This window comes from Carlito syrichta, unplaced genomic scaffold (genome assembly GCF_000164805.1).
Source record: "Carlito syrichta isolate Samal-C Ts95f unplaced genomic scaffold, Tarsius_syrichta-2.0.1 Scaffold302456, whole genome shotgun sequence".
Lineage (NCBI taxonomy): Eukaryota > Metazoa > Chordata > Mammalia > Primates > Tarsiidae > Carlito > Carlito syrichta.
The window spans coordinates 648,759-673,166 of NW_007246552.1; the positions used below are offsets into that span (position 1 = coordinate 648,759).

Consider the following 24,408-nt stretch of genomic DNA (forward strand, 5'->3'; position numbering starts at 1 on the left):
TGTGCTACCACGCCTGGCTAATTTTTGATTTATTGTAGAGATGAGGTCTCGCCAAGTTGCCCAGGCTGGTCTTGAACCCGTGGGCTCAGGCAATTCACTAGCCTCGGCATCCCAAAGTGCTGGGATTATAGGCTGAGCCACCAAGCCCGGCTGGGACTTTTCTTTACATGCTGGACATGCCGAGAAGGAATTCCTTCCTGCTTCTGGAAGTCATGAACTGGATGTTGTTTAAAAGACAAAGCTGAAGTGTTCACTGTCATTGGCATTCATTGTTGTGGACTATGATGGATGAGCCAGTAGGGATTGGTAAACTGGTTGGGAGGGAACACCTGATACTAGCACAGTCTTTGCTCATTGATAGAGCTAGATTTGAACTAAAGGAAGCAGGAGTGTACTCAAGTGCATTTGATTCATTGCCTTTCTCATTCATCTTTCCAGTGGCCAGGCATGGAATGTTAACATCCCTGTTTGGTAAGGAAGAGGCTTAGATCTCAGGTAGTGAAGTGACCTTCTCAGGACTCCAGACTCAGCCTTCAGGGCTCTGAGCCCTACACCCTGGGTGTCACGTGGCCCTCACCTACATTGCTGCACCTGAGAGGAAACAGGTGAGTGGAGCAGAGTAACAAAGGAAAGAAGCAAAGCTTCAGACAGAGGTGAAACAAGTTTGGACCAGGGTGCTAGGACCTGTCTTCCTAGGATTCTTGGCTAGGAACGAGACCAACAAAGCTTCCAAATTTTATTAAGAGTCTTGGCTAGGATGGCATATGTCATTGTTTCTCTGCAAAAGTGCAGCTTTTCAGGAAACTGGGATGATAAAAGAAAAAGCATTAGAAGTTTTGGGGGTTTTTTTTTGTTTTTGTTTTTTTACAAAATTATGAACGTTGCAGCAACTTGGATGGATTTACAGTATATAATACTCAGTGATCTATCATAGAAACAAATAACTGAGTACCACATGTTCTTACTCATAAGCAGATCCTGAACAGTGATCATAATACTATAAGAAAGGGATTGGCAGTAGTGGGACACTACCAGGGAAGGGAGGGTGTACACTTCATCAGTAAGGGTTCCTGATCTCAAACCGGGCAAAGTGGGGACCAAAGACAGGCCTAAACTTTACCTGTACAATGACCAATTGTATATATAATCCTGAATTGTACCCCATATCTTCAAAATAAAATAAAATAAAATTTTTAAAAAGGAAAATAAATAAGTAAAAATAAGTTTTTTGTAGGAATTAAGAAAAGTAATGTATACAGAGCATCTTGACCAGTGCGAGGCACAAAGTAGACACTCACTAATTGAGCAAAAAAGGGTGGAGTCTGTAAGAAGGACAATACTGATCCCCCATGGCTGTACAAAATGAAACCAACTTCTTTTTAAAATTTTCTTGTTAATATAAGAGCAACTCTAGGTTTAAATAATTTAGTTAAGTTCAATAGATATTTCTGAGACAAAACCTTGATGTCAGCTGAGGCCTCCCAGCCCTTGAGATATAAATAGGACTTCATGGAACACAATTCCTTGGTTGAGATGCTCTTTGCCACTAGTTCTCAAACATGGCTGCAGGTTGGGATCCCTCGGAGAGGTCTGTAAAATATCCATGCCCAGGAGTGGGCTGTAAAATATCCATGCCCAGGTCCCATCCCAGACAATCTGATTTTTCTTTTTTTTTTTGGTGAGTCAAGGTCTCACTCTGTTGCCCAGGATGGAGTATAGTGGCATGACCATGGGTCATAGTAGCCCACAACTCCTGGGCTCAAGCGATTCTTCTGCCTCAGACTCCCAAGTAGCTGAGATTACAGGCCTGCTCCACCATGCCCAGCTAATTTTGTTGTTGTTGTTGCAGAGACGAGGTTTCGCTATGTTGCCCAGGCAGGTCTTGAACTTTTGGGCTCAAGCAATCCTCCTACCTTGCCTCCCAAAGTATGGGGTTGTGGGCATGAGCCACTGTGCCCGGCCCCAGACAATCTGATTTAATACATCTGCGTGCTGCCTGGCCATCAAGATTTTCTTTTTCTTTTTTAATTTTAAATATGTGGGGTATGGTTCAGGGTTAGGTATGCAAATGTTCATTATGTGGGTACCCTTGTTTTCAAATGCACCCCAGGGTATTCTATGAACCCACCTTGGTTGAAAACACTTTTTAAAAGCCACACCAAGTTTTTCTGTGTTAATTCCCTGGGTGTGTGATTTTATAGGTAAGTTTCTGGTTTACCGCGTATCACTCCAGGTTAAAAGAGTTATTCTGAAATTGTCTTACAAGCCATTTCACAAGTTTTACAGAATTTATGAAGATTTAGGGGACTTCAGGGAGGCATTTGCCTCCCTACAAGCCTATGACCAGTTGTAGTGCTCCTGGCTCCCTCCTTCTCTCTCGCTTTCTCTCTCTAACTTCCGTCTCTACAGAGGTAACACAACCTTTCCCCTTGTTTCAGTGCTGAGGAATTGGAACCACATCCATGTCCCTGAGTTCTCAGCAGTTACCCAAGTAGCTCTCTAGAATTCTTTCAAGAAAGACAGGGCTCTGATTAGGTAGGATTCTTGCAACAGCCCCTAAGAGCATGTTTTTCTTTCGTTTCCTGAGCATCGACTCTCTGCCAGACACGATCCTAGGCATGAAAAGATTTGAGATGAGAATCCAGGGACAAAAAGGATAGAGCTAACAAGATGAGCAAAGAGAGCCAGTGGAGGATGGGGAAGCATAAAACATAGGACACGTCTGCAAAAAAAACCTCTCAATATGGAGAAGAACGCGGAACAACAGCAGAACTTGGCAGATGTGGGTAGGCGGTGTGGGGCTGGCAGAGCCACACAGGAGAGCCTTGGCTTGTACAGGAGTCCTGGGTGACCTACAGGCTGAGAGCACTCTGTGCTTGGGCTGAGAGCAGTGATTTGTAGATGGGAATGCAAGCACGCCCTCAAATTAAGAAAAAAAAAAAAAAGCAAAGAGCTTGTGATTGTAAAAAGACAATTGGTTTTAGTTGAGGAAATACTTAAGGAACCAGCAGCATCTTTTGCAGCCTAATCAGCTTTACCTTTCTACACCCTTGTGTTTATAAGATGGTCGAGGTTCACACTCTCGGGAGCTTTGGGTATCGAGTAACTTGGGTGGGTGTGTTGTATGTTGCCATGTGTGTTCTGTGTCTGTCTCACAAATCTCCATGACCTGTTGGGATGGGAAGTCAACTCACCCATCTTCTTTGTTTTCTGAACATAAATTTTCTTCTCAATTGGCTGCCTCTGTTCCTGGACACAGATACAAATACAAGCTACACAGAAAGAACAACTTTTTCTGTTTTGGGAGAGAAGTAGAAGGGTTCTAAGTTATAAACCCTCAGGTCAATATGTTCATAAGAATTTGAGAATGGAAAATAAAGTCCTTTACGGTTTCTGAATTCCCTACTCTGACAAAACCTTGTTTGGCTCATCACACCAAGTGGAAGGATCTGGATGAATGTTTGTTGAGTGAAGGAAGGAATGTGGATAAACCATCAGTCAGAGGGTAAGTAGGAACCACATCACTTTAGCAATACCTGAACTGATTTTGGAAATGGTCAACCTGCTCCTTTATCTCTGCAGGTGTTTTGCTAACACTTTGCCCTTTCAATAAATCTTAACTTCAAATTGTTCTCTCCTAAAATAAGGAGACAGAAAGATTCTACCCTTATAGTCCTCAATACTCAGACTAGAGAGTTAAATATTTCTCCAGTTAGATGATGTTTGAGACATATATTTGGAGTCAGAACGGCTATCAGAGCACACCAGTAATCTGAATTTTCCTACATTTGGTAGATGCAGAGAAAATGGACAGGAGATGCTGTTTCAACAGGAGAGACAAGAGACCTGCTACTTGTTGTTTACTGATCTGATTACAAATGCTTCTTGAGCTCTTGCTTTGTGCTGGGCACTGTGCTAGGTGTGGGATTGGAAGATGATTCAGTGTCCTGACTTTCAGGAGGAAGTGGAGACAGGTAGACAACTGCCACACAGCACAGACACAAACCACAACGACAGAACAAAGGAGGCACATCCACTGCAGGGTGAGTGACAGGGATGGCCACATGGTAGAGAGGATACTGGTGCTCTGCTCTGGAAGCTGTCCCAGGTAGGTATAATAAGAGTGGTCACTTCTATAGCTCTTCCCACATGCAGGTTTATTCTAAGCACCATACATGCATCAGCTCAAACCTCACAAAATCCTTAAGAGACAGATGCTATTATGCTCTGTATTTTACAGGTGAGGAAACTGAGACAGGGAGGACTTAAGTAAGTTGTGCAGGTCACAAATCTAGTAAAGGCCTGGAGTATGACTTTATGTCTATAGACTCATTTCTACCATCCTTGGGGCAGAGAGAAAAACACACATAAATACTCCGAAGTCCTAAAGACTGCAAAATTTCTGGGCACTTCACATTTGTCAATAAAATTTCTTCATTCAATGATTCACCTTGAATCATCTAAATGCAATCAGTTTAGGTTCTTTCTTTGAAAGACTGGAGGTCAGTTGTGGTGGTGTTTGCTTGGACACGCACAGACCTTAAAGATTCCAGAATCACCTCAAGAAGGATCCTGGGAAAGCCAGATAATTTCCTGTCCTCTATCACTTAAAATGTTACTAGAAAGGTAGATTTCTGCCTTCTTCCTATATAGTTCCAAAGAAGCAGCCAACCTTGGTAAGGCATGAGTTCCTGTGGCTGCTGGGAAGAGTTTCCACCACCATCACTGGCCCTTATCTTGTAGATAAGCTCAGGCATTCTCACTCTTTTTACTGACTTTGCTGAACATCTGCCCACCATGGGAAATTAAATTACTATGCCATCAATGTCCATAGCTTGACAGCTAAACCAGTTTACCTTTTGTAGTCCTTAAGGTTACAGGAGCACATGGGTAAACGGGTGCAAACACACACCACTAAAACAAAATCCCAGGTCTGCCTCACTTTAATTTTGTAGGTTAACCATTTTAGCATGCTCTGTTTTGGCATGTTCCAAGGAACAGATGCTTCCATGTAACTCAGAAATTAAATTAGGGCGACAGCCAGAATCACCTTGGCTCACCTGTAAAAAGATAAACTGGGTATTATTCTAGGTTTCATAATTCCTTTCTATTCCAGGATTCTTAGATGCCCTAGAGGCCAGGACAACAGAGCCCAGACTCTGAGGGATTGGGGCCTGCAGTGGGTGCAGCACAGGCAGAGTGAGTTGCAGAGCCTTAGGTTCAAGAGCTGGACACCAGGCATTTTTAAAAAATAATGATAGACACAGGAAGTTGCACAAAGAGTGCAGAGATGTCCTGTGTATACTTCGCTCCCTTCCATTCATGGAAACATAGTACATAACTGAATATCAAATCCAAGACTCTCTGACATTGGTACAATCTGCAGACCATGCTCAGGTTTCACTGGCTTTCACACACATGTACATACAGTTCTATGTGTGTTTGTGCATGCAGTTCTCTGCAATTTTATCACATGTAAGTACCACCACAATCAAGATACAGATTCATTCTGCCTCCACCAAGGACCTCCTTCCTGCTGCCCTTTGGTAATCACGCTCCCAGTCACTGGCAACCATGAATCTGTTCTCCATTAATACAATTTTGTCATCTTGAGAATGTTGTATAGATGCAAGGAGACGATATATACCCTTCTGAGATTGGCTTTTTTCCTTTCAGCACAATGCCCTTGAAATCCATTAAGATTATTGGGAGTATCAAGAGTTTATTTCATATTATTACTGAATAGTGTTCCACTGTATGGGTGTCCACAGTGTGTTTATTTTATTTATTTTATTTTTATTTTTTGAGTTGGAGTCTCACTCTGTCACCCAGGCTGGAGTGCAGTGGCACACTCACAGCCACACCAGTGTCAACCTGCTGGGCTCCGGCAATCCTTCTGCCTCAGCCTTCCAAGTAGCTGGAACTACAGGTGCACGCTACCATGCCCGTCTAATTTTTATTTATTGTAGAGACGAGGTCTTGCCAAGTTGCCAGGGCTGGTCTTGAACCTGCGGGCTCAGGCAATCCACTCTCCTTGACCTCCCAAAATGCTGGGATTATAGGCTGAGTCACCAAGCCGGCCCACAGTGTATTTAAACATTCACCAGTTGAAGGGCGTTTTTGGCTGTTATGAGTGAAGCTGTTATGACCATTCACATACAGACTTTTGTATGAACATAGTTTTTATTTCTCTGGGATAAATACCAGGAGTGGGATTGCTGAGCCCTATGGTGAATAGGTGATTAATTTTATGAGAAGCTGCCCAACTGTTTTTCCAGAGCGGCTATGCATTTCACATTTGCTACCAGCATCATAGGAGAGGTCCAGGAGGCAGAGTTCTCTCAAAAGAGACTCTTGCTAGAGAAGCTTGTTCCCTAGGGAGAAATCAGGAGGAACCTTCTTGTCCCATGTGACGTCGATCACTTCTATACCCACTTCTTGCCAGGGATCTGGTAAGATCTCCTTTGTGAAATGAGAAGAAAGTCTGCAGGAATGATTGAAATAACAGGTGCTACGAGGTGCACAGCAGCCACAGTTGATTATTAACACCTGTCTAGGGGAGGGAACAGCATGGATACCTGTGACAGCTAGTGTCTTTGCTTGGCCAGCACCACCCTTCCTTACCAATGCTGAATTCAGGACCCCAGAGGCAAGCCTGGGCACACCCTATAAACCAAGTGTTAATTTAAATCCTTTTTTTTTTTTTTTTTTTTACAAACTTAGCATTTAACGGACCCACAATAATTATGCATATTTATGGGTTTGTTTCCAAAACACTTTGTAGTATGAGATCAACACAACATATTTCTCCCTGCTCTCCCCATATGTGGTAATGAATTGTCCACTGCTGCCTCCAACCCCCTAGCAGATCCACAGGAAGAAAAAGATCAATTTGCACTCTTCCTGGGAAGCATCCTGTTGACAGAACTGTCAGAAAGACCCCCCTTTTCCATGTTGGTATATTGCTAAGGGGCGAGAGTGACACCGCTTCTGAATGTGGCCACCTTGACTTAAGAGTAGAGGAGTGCCCCCACCGAGAGGCACTCACGAAAAGAGGAAGTATGCAAGGAAGGACTCAGACTCTAGCCTACACAGACAAGAAGAGACCAGACATCTCTAGGGTGCAGAATCCCTGGTGTCTTAAAGATGCCATGGGTCTTCCCAGAGAAGGCAAAGTGGATATCCAAAGGGACTTCCCACCAGGATGTCTTGAACTGAAATCAAGAAAGTTGAATTATTCATTCCCAAAGCCATTTCACCATTTCTTTCTGCATCTCTTACACCAATGGGACGAGCCAGAATGGTTCTGTTGGAGGTTCCAACTCTGCAACAGAGCTTTCCCTGACAGGAAGGAGGAAGTGTTTCTACGGGAAACTCCATACTTCCTGTTTGCACTTTATCATTCGAATAACATAGACTGTCCAGGAATAGACTCCAAGGATATGAATAATATAAGACTGTGAGCTCTCACAGGTCAATGCTGGAGGGGGAAAGCAGCAGTTGTGACTGGCTTAGCCCCTTTGAAGCAGAATAAGTTGCTAGCCAAGGAAAGGACTCATCTGTCTGCCTCCTGAGTCAACATGTCTTAGTACTCCCCTCCTGATTAGAGGATTAAAAACACTTTTGCTGAAAACACAAAAAGAATAATATCGAAAAAAAAAGAATTATATTGAAAGGTAGCAATCAGCCATGAAAAATAAGATGGGACACTAGGCTTCAGAAGAGTAAATGAGACCAGTGCACCTCAGCACCGTCTGCCCCCCACATGTGTTAAATTCAACATGTGAGTATGTCTTCTGCTTCACAGCAAAGTTTCAAGAAGGGCTGACTCAACACTATGCCCTTCTCTTTTACACCATTTCTGTAACCATTTGGATATTGTTCAGCCTTTTCTTGCCGTCTGTTCATGTGTTTTTGGAACAGTGTGGATGGAAACATTACTAGACAAAACTGATAAAATTAGGGCAATTATTCTAAATACCTTTGCCCTCAGGGTTAAGCATAAGAGAAGTAGAGAATAAAAAGTCCTAGGCTGGCAAAGATTTTCTGACAGAGGAGACATAAATAATGGATGTTCATAACAGTCTGTAATTGCAAAAAATTGAAAACAGCCTAAATATTTATCAAAAGGAGAAAGGACACAATTGTAGGCTATACATATAATGATATACTTCTCGTAAAAATAAATTAACTAAAGTGATGCATGTGGGCTATCTTCTGAATAATAATATTGGTCCCAAAATAAAATGTTAATTCAACTCTCATTAATTCCAGTAATTTGTAGATTAGTTTTTTTCTGTGTAAAGAATCACGTTGTATGCACATAATCATATTTTTATGTCCCCCTTCCACTTTCTTTTTCTTGTCTTACTATGTGGGTGAGGTCCTTCAGAACAATGTTGAATACAAGTGGTGATGATGGGCATTTTTGTCTCATTTCTGATTTTAAAGGGAATGCTTCCAATGTTTCACCATTAAATATAATGTTCACTGTCTATCTATATTTTAGGCGTATTTCTTCGAAGAGCAGATAATTGTCTTTTAGAATGCAATCTGTTTTTTTTTTTTTTTTGCTTTATGCCCTTTCCTCTCTTCTTTTCAGTATTCTTTTGGACTGAGTAGAATGTTTTAGTTTTTTATTTTTCATTTACTACTTGTAGTAGTCACTCTTGAAATTTTAACATGAAAACACAAAAAATCTTAAAAATAAACTGTATCATTTTTCTACTGTTTTGAACCTTGACATATATGAGTATATTTATTTATTTATGTAGTTTTATTGCAGTAAAAAACACACGATATTGAATTTACTGTGTTAATCATTTTCAGGAGTACAGTAGGGTTAAATATGTTCATACTGTTGTAAAACAGATCTCTAGAACCTTTTCATCTTGAATAACTAAACATTATCTTTGCTCTCTTCTCTAAAAAATACCAAGACAAGGACATCTGAATGCTTTACGTTCAATTACTAGTCCCTCCTCTGTGTGCTATTCATTACCTGTTGTTTTGTGCTGTATCGTTCTCTTGTGTTAGACAGCCTCTAGTATGACCCCAATAATCTCCACTTCTGGAATTCACACCCTGTGTAATCCCCTCCCCTGGAGAGGTCCAGGGATTTGCTTCTAAGCAATAGAGCACTGCTTTTGAGGTTAGGCTTCATAACGGCAGTGACATCTGTTTTCCTTGCCCCTTCTCACCCTCTCTTTCTTTACTGTGGGAGAAACATGCTGCCATGTTGTGAGTAGCCCTGTGGAGAGGTGCACATAGCAAGGCACTGGTATGTCTGTCCAACAGCCATTGAGACTGAATCCCACTAACAGCCACAGGAGTGAGCTTGGAAGGGGAATCTTCTGAGGCCTGCCCATTGCCATTTCCTCCCTCGAGTTTGGAAGCAGATCCGCTCCTAGCCAAGCCTGGAGATGACTGGGGCCCCCCTTGACTACCCTGTGTGAGAGATACCCAAGAAGTCACATCCAAATCCCTGCCCCAGAGAAGAAAAACTATGAGATGATAGTGTGTATTGTTTTAGCTGATTAATTTTAGGGGAATTTGTTAAGCAGCAATAGAAATTGAATGCATTCCTCTTCCAAATGAGACATTATGGTCATTACATTCATTATTATAATGTGCCAATTCTTTGCTTGCCATTCCATCTTGCATCTCTGAACTTACTTCTAAGGCTATTTTATTTCTTTCTCAAGTGCCCTTTAAAGTTCTTTTAGTGAGAGTCTTTTGGTGGCAAACACTCTAGATTTTGTTTGTCCAAAAAGTTTTTAATTCACTCTTATTATTGAATTACTTTTAGCTATACTATATACAGAATTCTAGGTTGACTGTTTTTTTTCTCCTTTCTCTGAGAATATTTCTGTTGCCATTTATAAATCAGCTGTTAGTCTACAATTTCTTGTTAGGTAATTTCTCTTGCTGCTTTTAATGATCTCTCCACCACCTTTGGTGATTTGTGTATTTATCCTGATTAGTCTAGTTGTAGGATTCCTTTTATGAATCTGTATGAGAATTGTTGTGTTTGCTGAACTTAAGATTAATGCCTGAAAATTTTCTAGAATTTTTCTTCAGAAATTGCTTTTCCCTTCATTTGTTCTATTTTCTTCTGTAGCTGTAGCTCATATTTTTTATGTGATACATTTGGAGTAATAGCTCCAGACCTTTCATCTAATTCATCAGTTATCTCTTCAGTTATTGTAAAATCAGTGTTTTTAACGTAATCATTTTTTATTCCAAACAGTTAAAGATTTCATTTTAGAGGGTTTTATTTTATTTTTTATCAAATCTCCCTGATTTCTTTTTCTTTCTTTTTTTTGGTATTATATTTTTTCTCACTCATTTTTTGGATTTTTTTTTTTTGTTTCTTTAAGTTTTACCTTCTTATTTTATATTCTATATTTCTTATATTTCCAAAATCGAGTGTCCTTAGGGGTATAATTCTGCTGTTTGGGTTTTTAGCTGACTTTCCTCATGGTGGTTTATTTCTTTGTGTTTTCCAATTTCAGATTGCGAGCTTATGATTGAATCTTTAGAGATCCAGTGAAATGTGAATTGAAAGTGTGTGTCTCTCCAGAGATAATTAACCATTCCCTTCTGCCAATATGCCTCAGATGTTTCCAATCAAGAGTGACGTTAGTTTCTAGGCTTGGGATTTTCTGAACCATGAAGGTGTATATATGTTTGGGTCCCAAACCTAGATTATATTATGCCTAGATGATACATTCTTATGGAAGACTTATTTTTCTTAGAGATCAGGTTGAATTCTATAAGTTTTCTTGTCTTCTGTTTTGCTTAATAGTTTTTTTTTTTCTTATCCACTTTTTTTCCACCTGTGGCTATAACTCTTAGAAGACTGTGGCTTCATGGAGGGCTCAACTTTTCATCTTGCACAGTGCAGGGCATTGTTGCCAAATTTCTACACAGTCATTAGGGCCTACGTTCTGGTTAATACAGGGTGACATATTTTCTGAGGGCAGACACACAGCTTCAGTGTTGGTTTTACACTCTGCTTTTTTTTTTACTTTTCCTTTGTTTTGGATTCTGGAGATAACCTATAGTTTCTTAAAAGATAAGCGACACATTAAAAAACCCACCATATATTGCATTTTATCCATTATTTTCAGGTATTCAATACCAAGACAGTTTTCATGATTTGTGGACAAGAAGGTTGCCCACTCTATACAGCTTTCCTAGGTGAGTAGGTAATTTTTTGTGGCCTTTCCTGGTCTCTCTTGCCAGTGTCCTGTATATGAATGCTTTCATGTATGTTAGAGATCCAAATGCACAAGGACACTGTAGCAGAGTGCTATGGTCTGAATGTTTGTGCCCCCCCCATTAATAGATTAAAACCTAATCCCCAATGCAATCATATTCAAAGGTAGGGACTTTAGGATGTGACTAGGCCACGAGGGGATTAGTGCCCTCATAAAAGAGCCTGGAAGACGTTTGCCCTTTCCACCATAGAGACATAGCCAGAGGTACCATCTGTGAAGCAGAGAATGAGTCCTCCCCAGATACTGAACATGCTGGCTCCTTGTTCTTGGATTTCTCAGCCTCCAGATCTATCAGTAATATATTTCTGTTGTTTATGAGTTACCAGTCTAAAGTATTTTGTTATATCAGCCTGGATGGACTAAGACACGGGCATCTATCTATTCCTACCAAATATTTCTTCCTGAAAATACCTATAATTCTGCTTGTGGACTGTCCCTGGATATGGGGTTTGAGCTTGTCCAACACACAGTTAAGCCAGAAGCGCTGAGTTAATGCCTCCAGAACAGCTCTCAACTTCTATCAACAGATAGAAGTTGATAGTTGATTGATCAGTACTCCACCATCTCCCCTACTTAGATGTGACATCTCTAAGGCCCTGTTCCACAGGGGCTCCCCAAAGTCCCCAGAAGGACTGAGCCCTAGTTGTCCTCAGTGGTTTGGCTTCCTTTTCTCCCCGTCTCACTTTTTCATTCTCCTACTGGTGCTTCCCAGGATCATTTTGCAATCAAATTTGCACTCAATTCCTTGTGCCAGTGTCCCTTTTCTGAGGAAATTTAAACTTAAACAATATTTAAACCAATTCCTCTAATTTATATTGAGTATGGACAATGTTTACTACACTAAATTAGATGTGGTTTCACCTCTACATTCATTCATGACAGGTTTCTTACTTTTTGCTCTGTTTTAGAAATACACATTTAAGTGATCTTTGTGAGTATCAAGAAGAATTTATAACACCTTTGGGTCAAAATTAGCACCAAATCTAACTAGCAATTCCAAGAGTTGAAATGGTGATGGGGCTAGCATGGACTGCTAGACGTACTTGAATACTTGATTGTTGGGCTGGTGAGAATATTCTAGATTGAACAAGTGGATACACAACTATTACATAATTTGTATTCTTGGAGATTCACGTGGTGACACCACTTGGATACAGAGGGGGGTTATGGCAAAGCAGAACTGGAAGACGTTTCTTGGAGATGCTTTGAGTCAAGGAAAGGAAGGTGGTTGGTCGGATGGGAGTGGCACAAAAGGGCACAACCCAACTCAGCTTTCCCTTCTCTGACACAGAGGCTGCAAACTGGTAGTTCCTGAGTTGCTCTTAGATTTCACATGTGTTTTCTTGGCCTGAACAATGTTTAAAAGCATTTAGACTGGTTGCCATATTTATAAGTTAGGAGGCTGCTCCTCTAAATGAACACTGGTTTCTGTAGAAAAATTAGGAGTTGGGGCATCACACGTCCTGCCTTCCCACATGACAATCAGACGAAGTGGAACAGCAGTTTCCCCCTTGAGATGAGGCAAGTGCCATGATCCCTGCCACTTTCTATTGTAAGTTACAGATGACTCTCTCCATTTATTATTTGCATTTCCCATGAGGGCATTTGAATGATTGACTCTTGCTCTCCATCTTCTGGCTTGTACAAGATGTAAAGGGTGTGATTTTGCAGGAAGGGAGTTATGGCCTTTTTCTTTTGCCTGTTCGCCTACCACAGCTTTCCAGAATTCTGAAGATCCACTCCTCCAGGAAAGAAGCACTGCTCAGATCCTGAGATTGGGTAATATTTGTGTAATAGTCTCCTGCTCATTGTTTTGGTTACTGGTTCTAAAACCTCCAACCATTTTTGTTAAAACGTGATACTTGCTAGCAAGCCTGCATTCTGTTCACCCGCTGCTTCAAGTAAACCAAGAGACACTGGCAGTTTTCTCCTCAGGTATTTTTTGGAAATGTGCATACTTGTTTACACAGGAATTACTCTTTAATGTAGTCAAAAATGAAGCTAAGTGTGAGGCAGAAAAGCTCTTGTTCACTCTGGAAAATTGATCTGCTTAGATTCCAAACAGCTCAGTATAGGTCAGCCTAGAGGCTCTTAGTACTTCGCTTTAGGAATATCTTCCATCCAATGATCCAGACCCAAGGTAGATGATCCCAATGGAGACAGGTGGAAGGATTTTGGTGTTTATATGATGGATGAAGTTGGTTGTGTATTATCAAGTTTTTGTACAAATGGAGAAAAGATGCCAGAAGAAGCAGGCTTTGATATCAAACTTTAGGGGGTCCAAGACACTTGTCATATTTTCATCAGGTGTCCCTTTCATGGTTATTTGTTTATTAAAGGCTGTTGGAACCCTTAATGAGGCTCCTATCACAGAAGGCAGCCCTTACTTTACACAAGCTCTTGCTTCACCGCTCTATGAAAATGTGTCATTTCTATGTAAAGTCTGCAAAAAATAGAACATGTGTGGAATTGGGGCCTCTTAATATTATAAAGGAGCCCCCCAAAGATCTTTTGCATATGCAAATGCTCTTATTTTATAGGGTCTTGGAACAAAAAAGGGATGTGGATGAATTGCCCTAAGAGGAGAGCTATCTAGAAAGAGGGTCTTTTGGGCTTTGAGAATGTGGGTGTATAGGACAGGGGCTGGTCTTGTTTTACGTGGTATCACTGACTTGGAATTGGGCGAGTTCACATGAAGGTTTTTATGCCTGAAGAGGAAGCAGATCTTGCCTGGGAGGATCCTTTCAGTTCTGTTGCTGGCTGACTTTGCAAATGACCATGGTTAGGATATGTTGACTTTCTGACTCAGAAGTTCCTCTTCTGAACTGTGCTTGGTGTGAAACCCTGAGGTTCTGTATATTCTGAAAATTTTTCAATTTTAAAAGAGACCCCAGTCGGCCCAGTCTGAGGGCTCTGTGCCTGTGGAAACCCAGGCTTGTGGAGAGGTTGTCATGAGACAGCTCCTCCCACACTTTTTTTTTTTTTTTGAGTTGGAGTCTCACTCTGTCGCCCAGACTGGAGTGCAGTGGCATGCTCCCGGCCACCGCAGCCTCGACCTGCTGGGCTCCGGCGATCCTTCCGCCTCAGCCTTCTATAGCTGGAACTACAGGCGTGCGCTACCATGCCCGGCTAATTTTTTGATTTATTGTAGAGATGAGGTCTCATCTGCCCAGGCAGGTCTCGAACCTGCGGGCTCAGGCAATCCGCTCACCTCAGCCTCCCAAAGGCGCGGGATTACATACTTTTCACTCCTACGTTTCATCAGCAGCCACAAGGCAGACTGTCAAAAACCAATCACTCGGCCTCACTTGACCTCAAGTGAGGATATCAAGCTGATACCCAGGAGCTGCTCTGTCCACCACATCCCACACTGAGATATGTTTCCCTCTTTACGGCCCCTGAGAACTGACTGAGAAGACCTAAGTCCTCTATGACTACGCTGGTCATGAAGTTGTAAACAGCCAGTCCTAGTGTGGTCTGTTTATTCTCATCCCTGGCAAAAAGAAGGTAAGTTTAGGGGAGGTATCCAAGCTCCTCTGCTGGTTGGGTTGAACAGCATTAATAATACCAGGCAGTTGCTGGGAATAGAAGACAGCGCCTGTTGTTTCAAACTCCTCAATACCTCATCTCTCGTGATTTTGTCTCTAAGAATTACTTAGCAGGCACGTCTAGGCATGTCTAGGTGATAACAAAGATAGGAAGGAAATTGGGTCACATCACAAGAACTAGATGAACAAGGAGCCTCATTCTTAGTTATTTGGAGATTCCAAGTGTTCCCATCCATATGGATAGATCAGCGACAACTATGCAGTTTTCTCTATCTTTGTAAGCAAGTAGGAGTAAAGACAAAGACTTGTGAATGAGCCAGATAGTCTTGGAAAAAATGGAACAGAAGGAAGGATCAGCTGAAGTGGTCCCATATAAAAATGTGGCAGAGAGCCAGACAACAGTCAAATCAGCACCAGAGATCACAGAATATACAAGTAGAAAAACAGTGCAATGCCATGTTCTAAGATGAATATGTTGTAAAGATGAGCCTTAAATATACAGACAAAAATCCGTCACCCCCTCTAAATGATCCTTGTAATTATATGTTTTAATTATGTTACATGGCAGGTGTAAGTTTCCAGTGATGCTTGCAGACCAGGTCAGTATGTAATAATGGCAGACAATTAGTTTCAAGACAATAACCTAGCACAATTTAAAGAGCACATTGTTTGAGGAAAAAGAGCAGGGTAGAGGGAACTTTGTGAAAAGAAGAGATATACATGGTCTGAAGCATATGATAGGTAAAGCTTAAGCAAAGAGAGGCCAATTTGCTGACTGACTACTAAGTCCAGAATCAATTGGTTGGTAACTCAAAACTTGCTTCCTTGGCCGACCTAGACGATAGTCTATATCTTTGGTTCGGAACATATGAGACACCTAGGAAAACACTGAAATAAGTATTATTTAATCTCAGGGAGGTATAAGAATATGGTAAGAATAAGTGTCAATACAAAGATAATAAGAGGGTAAGATGCTTGTCATATTTAAACACACAGTTTCAATATTTTGAAACAAGATTAAGAAAAATAATAATGAGTGGAGTGATGTGATAATTTGTGTGTGCTTTGTCAACTTTTGGAGGTTTTTAAAGCAACTTTAAAAATCTGCCATATTCAGTCAAATGCTCACGACAATTCTATTAATACATTGCGGTCAATGTACAAATGCCTGGAAATAATTTAATTTGTTAAATGTACAAAGTTTTTATTTATTTGTGTGTAAGTAGTGTTAAACTGTTTAAAGGAATATTTTAAAAATACAGTATAGGAAGGCTAAGTTGAACACTAAAACATTACAGAGAAGTCCTTTGAAAAAGAAAAATCTTAGCTATGGAGAAGAATCTAATGGTTAACAGGCAAAGAGAACCCTTATGATTCTGTCCTGGATTTCTCACTGGCATTGGTCCAGCTTCCATCCGACCAGAGGAGGAGATGTGGGATTTCATGGTACCCTTGCATGGTACCTTGGCAGAGCAGAAGCCTGTGTGAACCTTCGACTGTAAGTTGTGCTTGGAAAGGAAGCAAGGATTTCTGGGCTGAGAATTCTTTTCTTTTTCTTCCTAGCCATTAAATTGTTACCACTCATTTCTGTTCCAAAGGCAGCACTGGAGCGGGAACTGTCTCAGAATTTCAAGAAGGCCACACAATGATGCCTTCCTGGATCCCACACAGGGGCTGGCGGAGGCTGGCTTGCACACTGCCCACTGTGCATGAATCACCCATCAGCCTCACATAGATGGATGTGCAAACGCTTGTTTCCCGGTAGACCTCAGCATACTGCTTCCACTGCCCACTTGGTTTCCCTAGAACCCCAGAACAAAGCTACTGAATCAGAGGCTTGGGATATTACCTTACAAGGCATTCCAGAAAAGGAACGAACACTAGCCTAGATGCCACATGGTTATTGGGCAGGTCACTCTTTTATTTCAGTGAAAACTCCTGTTGTTTGGGTTTTGGGGGAAGCACCTGTATCCCTAATACTCCACGATCAGCCCTAATCCTGCCTGTGCCTTCCAAATGCTCTTGTCACTCTTGATGACCTCTGTGTGCTTGGGTGCTCCTATATCACAAGGAGCCCGTGCTGTCAGGCCTGCCAGATGCCCTGGCTGCCACTGGAGCTGGGATTGGGCTCTTTCACCTTTCTTGACCTTTGAGGGAAAAAAACAAGCTGCTCTGGTCCCTGCAACCCCCTACCACAGGCCTGGGTCTGAAGCCATGCCCAGGACCTCAAAATCACTGTTGCTTTAGGAATGTGTCATCTATGCTGTAGTTTCTACAAAAATAGCTGCTAGGCTGGAAGAGAGCCCTGCCCACTTCTGCTTCTCCTAGGTCTCCTCCCAAAACATGAGTGGAACTCCCCATCACGATTTCCCTTGAGCATGGAAAGAGAAATGAACCACAAACAGCGTTTGGAAAGACATTTCCTGCTTGCAGAAGAGGTCTCTCAGAACCACAGACTCTTGGCTTTTTTCCCTCTCTAGGTCCCTGTTCACTAAGTTACTTAACATCTCGTTTAAAAAGTGATTGGGTGAATTAACACTGGCTTGGAGGTTGGGCCGTAAAATGTTCTCACTAATGGAAACCTGGAGGATCCCAGTGGCTTGGTGGCAGGAACACACCTACGCGGTTTGGTTCCCTCCCAGCGCTTTCATCTAGCATTTAAAAAAATCTGCACCTTAATGTCAGCATTCTTGTATTTCTTTATCAACTTCCTGTCTTTAAATTTGGGAGGAGAGGCCCCACCCTGCTCAAATCAGCCAGCTGCTCATTCCTGCATGCCCAAAGTTGTCCCTTTGCAATTGTATCTTTGTTTTCTAGCTATTTGTCCATTTTCCCTTAATTGTCCAGCTTTATAGCCCTGTTAATCTGGGAAAATAAACAAAGAGAAAAATCGCAGTTGGTGTGCAATATTTGAAAGTATGGCTAAATGATTAGTATGGTCTATGATGTTTTTCTTTTCTCATTTTCTTTTTGATGGTCTTGTTGCTGTTTTGTCTTATGCTCCATTTACTTCAGAATTATTAGGTTAGAGGAAAATTGTTTTTTCCCAACTTTTTCCTCCAAGGGTAGCTTTTAAGTTTTTTTCTATGAACATGTTATCAGTATGCCTTGTTTGTTCTGCTACATGGTTGGATCCTTTGCAGATATTTTAGATGAGATGCAGCCAGCATTGTTTTACATTCTTGAAGTCTGATTAATTGTCCTGAGTGGCTACCTTGATGGTTTATTCAGGCACATATGACTTGATTTAGACTTTGTGATTAAGAGATATTTTGGAGGTCAGATAAAGTGCCCATCCTGTAGCAAATGTCAGTTACATGTGAAAACTATTTAGGCAGATGTGGACAAGACTGACTGCCTTCAAGGAGAGGAGAGCAGGTGCTGATTGCCGGTCTGATGGCGTGGTAACCTGACCCCAGAAACTCCCAGGGGCTGGTCAGGTCCCAAAGGGACCACCCACAGCTCTCATCATACTGCTGAGATGGGGTTCCCCCTTCCCTCCCTGCTCACCTGCTCCTCTGCAGAGGGAACTGACCATGGGTGTGGGAAACAGGGCTTCCCCAGGAAATAAGCATGCCACCTGTGCAGGAGGCTCTGACTGTAAAATCTGCTGCCCTTAATGATACGAGAATGGTTCGTCGTTTACTTCTTTAAATTTGGGAGATAGCATTTCCAGACACCACCTTGCAACAACAGAGAACTTCATACACAGGGTGAGAAAATGTAGATGTGGTGCTCCTTCTCTAGGTTGCTCCCTTTCTAGTCCTCCTCTAGGGCTGCTGCAGATTCCTGAAGGATGCATGGGAAGAGCCAAATTGCCGGGCTCTGATTGTGTGTAGAGAGGAGGGGGATGGGGTGAGTGATGCCAAAGGGAAAGCATTCTTTTACCAGAGGGCAAACCTCTCTCCTTCTCCTCTTCCTCCCCACTTCTCCTTTTTTCTCTTTCCCTCCTGCTCTTCTCTGCTTCCTTCTCTCCCTCCTCCTATCCTCCTCCTTTCCTGCTCTTTTTCCACCTCCTCCTCCTCCTCAGTCTCCTTTCCTCCTCCTCTTCCTCTTCTTTCTTTCAATTCTCCTCTTTCTTCTCCTCTTCTCTTCCCCTTCTCCTCCTCGACCATTGTTTCTCCTCCTCCATTTCCTGTTCCTCCTCCCACCCTCCTCTTCCCCCTTTCCTTTTCCTCTCTCCTCTTTCTTCTTCTCTTCCCTTCCCTTTCCCTCTCCTCCTCCTCCACCACCGTTTCTCCTCCTCCTCTTCTTTTCCTCATTTTTCTGCTCCTCCTTTTTTAGTTCACAGACTGTTGAGGGCTTTCTTTCTTTTTAAACCTAAAGATTTATTTTTTTGAGCTGTATCTTCTCCCTAGCCTCTCCCTGTGTTTCTGGGACCGGATGACATACATTGCTACCTATTATAATTCTGTGATGCAGCTTTAAGTCACTTGGCATGGAGTCAGACATTTAGGTTGTTATGGTTCAGGTATGCTCTTGTCGTAAAATGGTTAAAATGTGTGTGTTTCAGTTTCGATGTCTAGAAAATGGAGATAAACATCCTACCTATCTCAGAAGGCTGCTTGTAAGGATTAAATGCAGCCTTATCAATGGAAAGATTTTATAATTATAAAATGACTTGCAGAAGGGAGAGATTGTTATGACAATAATGATTCCCTGAAAGGGATTCTACAAATTCTTTGCAGTCATGGTGTCTTTGCCATCAAGTCCACTTGTTCATGTGCCTTTCTATGGCGGGAATCCCCTGGAGGATCCAGAACTCAAGGCTCTAATCTGGTGAAGATTCCTTTCTACCCTTCACCAAGGAACAGCAAACTTTTTCTGTTAAGTTCCAGATGGTTAACATGTAAGGCTCTCTGGGTCATGCGGTCATTGTCATACTAGTCAGTTTTGCCACGGTAGCATAAGAGCAGCCATAAACAGCACATAAAAGAAGGAGCTTAGCTGTGTTAACTTTATTTATGGACACAGAAATGTGAATTTCATGTCATTTCTATGTGTCACATATGTTATTGTTCTTTTGAATTACTTGACCATCTAAAAATGTAAAAGCATTCTTAGCACACAGGCCAAGCAAAACCAGGCATTGAATGGAACTTGACCTAGGGCTACAATTTACAGGCGCCTACCCTGCACTATCCCAGGAGTCACTCCTATGGCCAGATAGACTGAGTATCAGAGACACCAAAAGGGGACATAAGTCCCTAGGCATGTGTCACAGGTGCTCCCCTGTTTGGTTGATCTTAAAGCATGTGAAGTGACAACAATGGGGTCTATACTTAAGGCTCTTTCTAGAAGATATAACTCAGATCTCTGCTGCCCAACTCTTGTCAGAAACCCAGTAACAAAGACACAATACTGGCAACAATAATAATATTTATGGAGGATTGCCTGCAGAACACAAAACTTACCCATTCCTATCAACAATCTAACTTTCTACCCCAGTAAGCCAGACCCATGAGTGCTGCATTTATGGAAAGTTCTAGTTGGCCCTTTTTAGTATCCACCCTGATTCTGGGCTGAGAAAAATAGCAGGTATGAGTCACTATAGCATGTCTTATAGAGACGCTGTCCAGGATCACATCTACTCTGGGGAGAAATTCCTCTCATTGCTCTTCATCATTCATTCTGATATCATGAAAGCTGAACATCTTAAAAGCTGGTTTTATTTGAGAAACAATGCCATTTCCTTCTTTGATTTGACTTTAAGGAAGCTCAGAGTGAAATATAACTCTATCAGTTGTAAAATACCTTACAAAGTCACCAGTAGCAAAGATGTGTGGAGCACGTAGTATATGCTGAACATGTTTTATGTAGTCCTTTTCACATATTCTCCCATAGCCCTGTGACATGTGTGTTCTTCCTCTGATATTAGGCTGAATACTGATCTCCAAAGATGTCCACATATTAATCCCTGCAACCTGAGAACTTTACCTTATGTGGCAAAAGAGACTTTGCAAATGTGATTGAGGATCTAGAATTGGGGGGCTGATCCGAATCACAATTGTCCTTATAGGAAAGAAACAGATGGAGATTGGACACAGAGCAAGAATGCAATGTGATTACTGAAGCAAAATGCTGGCTTTGAAGCTAGAGGAAGAGGCCATGTGTCAAGGAATGCAGGTGTACAAGGTGGAAAAGCAAGGAAGCAGATTCCCTCCCAGAGCTTCCAAGAGAATGAGCCCTGCCAGCACTTTGACCTAGAAAAACTAATTTTGGATTTCTGACCCACAGAAGTCTGAGAGAATAAGTGTGTGTTGTTTTAAATCACCAAATAGAAACTTGTTACAGCAGCAATAGGAAACTAATACACCTACTTTTATATGAGACCTAGAGATTATTGTCCAAGGGTTTGAAGGAGGTTTGCTGACTCCAGATCCTAAAATTTTATCCCTCATGCTGCCTCATTTGTTGTGTGTGTTCTGCCCTCTCTTGTCTTTATGACTCCCCGTAGTCAGCTTGGGCAGGTATAACAAATTATCATAGACTAGGGGGCTTAAACAACCAATATAGTTTTCCCATAGTCCTGGAGACTGGAAGTCTGAGATCAGGATGCAAGCAGGATCAGGTTCTTGGTGAGGGCTCGCTTCCTGGATTATGGAGGGCAACCCTCTTGTTGTGTCCTCACATGGCAGAAAGAGAGTAAGATCTCTGCACTAATCCCATTTATGAAAACTCTACCCTCATGCCTTAACCACATCCTAAAGACCTCGCCTCCTAATACCATCACATTGGAGATTAGGATGTAACATAAATTTGGGGGGAGACACAAACATTCAGTCCATAACACTTTCCTTTATTCTTTCCTCATTCTGCTTCTCCCTCTGCTGTCTATTTCCTCTTCCAATCATACATATTTCTGCAATCTACCTCATACTTTTGTGTATATTCTGGGGGCAGCATGTAAGTAAATGCACTGGTAGACATTTGTGGGATGTGCATGGAATGGTGTTTCTGGGCTTTTGTAACCTGACTGCATTTGTTCTTTCTTTTGCTTTGGTAAAAACTGACTCTCTTTTTTTTTCCTGTATCACTAACAGTTGGCCAGGGCAGGATTTACTCTTCGTCAGAAAATTATACTCACTTCCTGGTTAGTATGCAGAGCCCAGTAATGGCTTAGAAGATTCCTTCTTTCCCCTGAAGAATATTAAGGTATCAGAATGATGCCAGCTCTGGCTCTCATTGTTTCTTTCCTGATGTATTGCTTCTCTTGGCTACAAACTCTATTTCCAGCCTCAAATGGCTTCCAATCCAATATCCACGCTCTTATTCACTACCTGAGGGATCTTTCCAAAATGCAATCTTCTCATTGCCAAAGGAAGGCAGCCCACCCTTGTCTGGGGCCTTGCCCAAGTTTCTCAATTCATTTCGCACCCTCCTGTGCTCCCAGAACTTCTACTGTTTCCTGAACTCTGTGCCTGGTCACATCTCCCTGCCTTCGCACATGCCACTCTCTCTGCCAAAATTCTCCCCCACTTACCACTTCTTGCTTTCACTTTGTCCACTGATAAACCTCTAAAGAACAGAGAGATTGTGAGCATGGGTGCTAGAGTTAGGCAGGCTGGGGATCAATTTGTTTCAATTCCATAAATATTTACTTTCTCTGTGCCCCGGGGATAGAATTCTGCCACTACTAGCTGTGTGGATGTGGAAAAGTGGCATCTCTAACGTCTCTAACCATTGGTTTACACATCTGCAACATAAGAATGCACTTAGCATGTCCTTCATGAACATGAGATGTTATCATCACTATTTTTTTTTTTGAGTTGGAGTCTCACTCTGTCGCCTAGACTGGAATGCAGTGGCAGTTCCCGGCCACCGCAGCCTCGACCTGCTGGGCTCCGGCGATCCTTCCGCCTCAGCCTTCCAAGTAGCTGGAACTACAGGTGCACGCTACACGCCCAGCTAATTTTTTGATTTATTGTAGAGATGAGGTCTCGCCAAGTTGCCCAGGCGGGTCTCGAACCCACGGGCTCAGGCAATCCACTCACCTCAGCCTCCCAAAGCGCTGGGACTACAGGTTGAGCCACCAAGCCCAGCTCACTATTTTTTAAAATACCTTTTAACTTAGGCTTGGTGGCTTCTCCAACAGATTTAGATGCCATCCTCACCCTCTTCTGACTACCACATCTCCTGGCACACAGTTCCTGCCTTCATTATAGCCTTTTACACAAAGCATTTGATCTGTTGTTTAACTGTCTGATTCCTCTTACTACTCTTGGATGATAACTGTATCTCCTACTTTCTCTTATTCTGAATGCATGGAGCAAGGCTTGTCTGGGGCACTCACTAATGCACGCAACAGTTTCACCTCTGGAGGAAAGAGCCATTCCCAGGTGGACTTGAAAGGATGCACCAAGCTTGGCTGCTGGTGAAGGTGAGTCTGGGAGACAGACCAGTCATAGCTACATTTTAACTGAGGATTAATTGAGAAAACCAGCCCTGACCAGTTCCTTCATCTTGAGTCTTGCTTCTCATCCTGCACCTAAAATGAATGAAATGGCAGCGGTCCAGTGTCCCAACCCAGGGAAAAAGGGAGAGGACCCAAATCAATACTTCCAGCATCCAGCCATTCATCCATTCTCTTTTACTTAATTTTTTAAAATATTTTTGTGCACTTCAATGTTTCTTCTTTTCAAAGGTATGAAGGCAAGTTGGGCAAGTGGCTCTGGTGACCAGAATGACCTCCTGGACCTCTCTGGGTGGTTCTTTGAGTGGCAGTTGTAGGATCAGCTATTTTCTCAAGTGCTACACCACCATCGCTCTCTAGCTTAGACTGGAGCCAACTCAGATGCTTCATCAGCATCTCCTTGCCACCTCCTGCAGTTTTAACAGTCTCCCTCCAAAGTGGCAGGTTACACAATGTTGTCCCTTTTCACAAGCCAGTCCCTCTAACTTGAGATGCTATCCTGTGGTGGGGCTCATTTCTCCCCACTCAGGAACCCTCTTATGAGGTACATTGTGTCGCTCCAATTTTATGTGCTGAAGTCCCAACTCCCAATACAGCAGTGTCCTCTTACCCAGGGTTTCACTTTACAAGGTTTTAATTACCCTTGGTCAACTGTGGTCCAAAAATATTAAATAGAAAATTCTGGAAATAAATAATTCGTAAGTTTAAAATTGAGCACTGTTATGGAAAGTGTGATGAAATCTCATGCTGTACCATTTCATCTCACCAGGGGCATGAATAGTCCAGCCTTACAAGGGACAAGCTGTCTACACTATACTCAGTAGCTGTCTCAGTTATCAGATCCAAAAATCATAGTATATATAATGGGTTCAGAACTATCGGTGTTTTCAGGCATCTGCTGAGGGACTTGGAACTTATACCCAGCAGATAAGGGGGACTACTGTACCTCAGAATGTGACTCTATTTGGAGATAGGGCCTTTAAAGAGGTGATTAAACTAAAGTGAAGCCATTAGGGTAGTCTCCAACCTGATATGATTGGTGCCATTGGAAGAGATGAGGACACAGACACACACAGAGGACCACGTGAAGACACAGGGAAAGGATGCCATCTACAAGCCAAAGAGATTGGTCTCAGAGAAACCAACCCAATCTCAGGAGATGAAT

At 42.2% G+C, this 24,408-nt stretch overlaps 1 protein-coding gene across 1 annotated transcript in view; it reads right to left on the reverse strand.

Annotated features, from left to right (window-relative positions):
- Positions 1–24,408, reverse strand: part of LY86 (lymphocyte antigen 86) — a 70,833-nt gene that overhangs the window by 45,563 nt on the left and 862 nt on the right. The window lies entirely within an intron of this gene.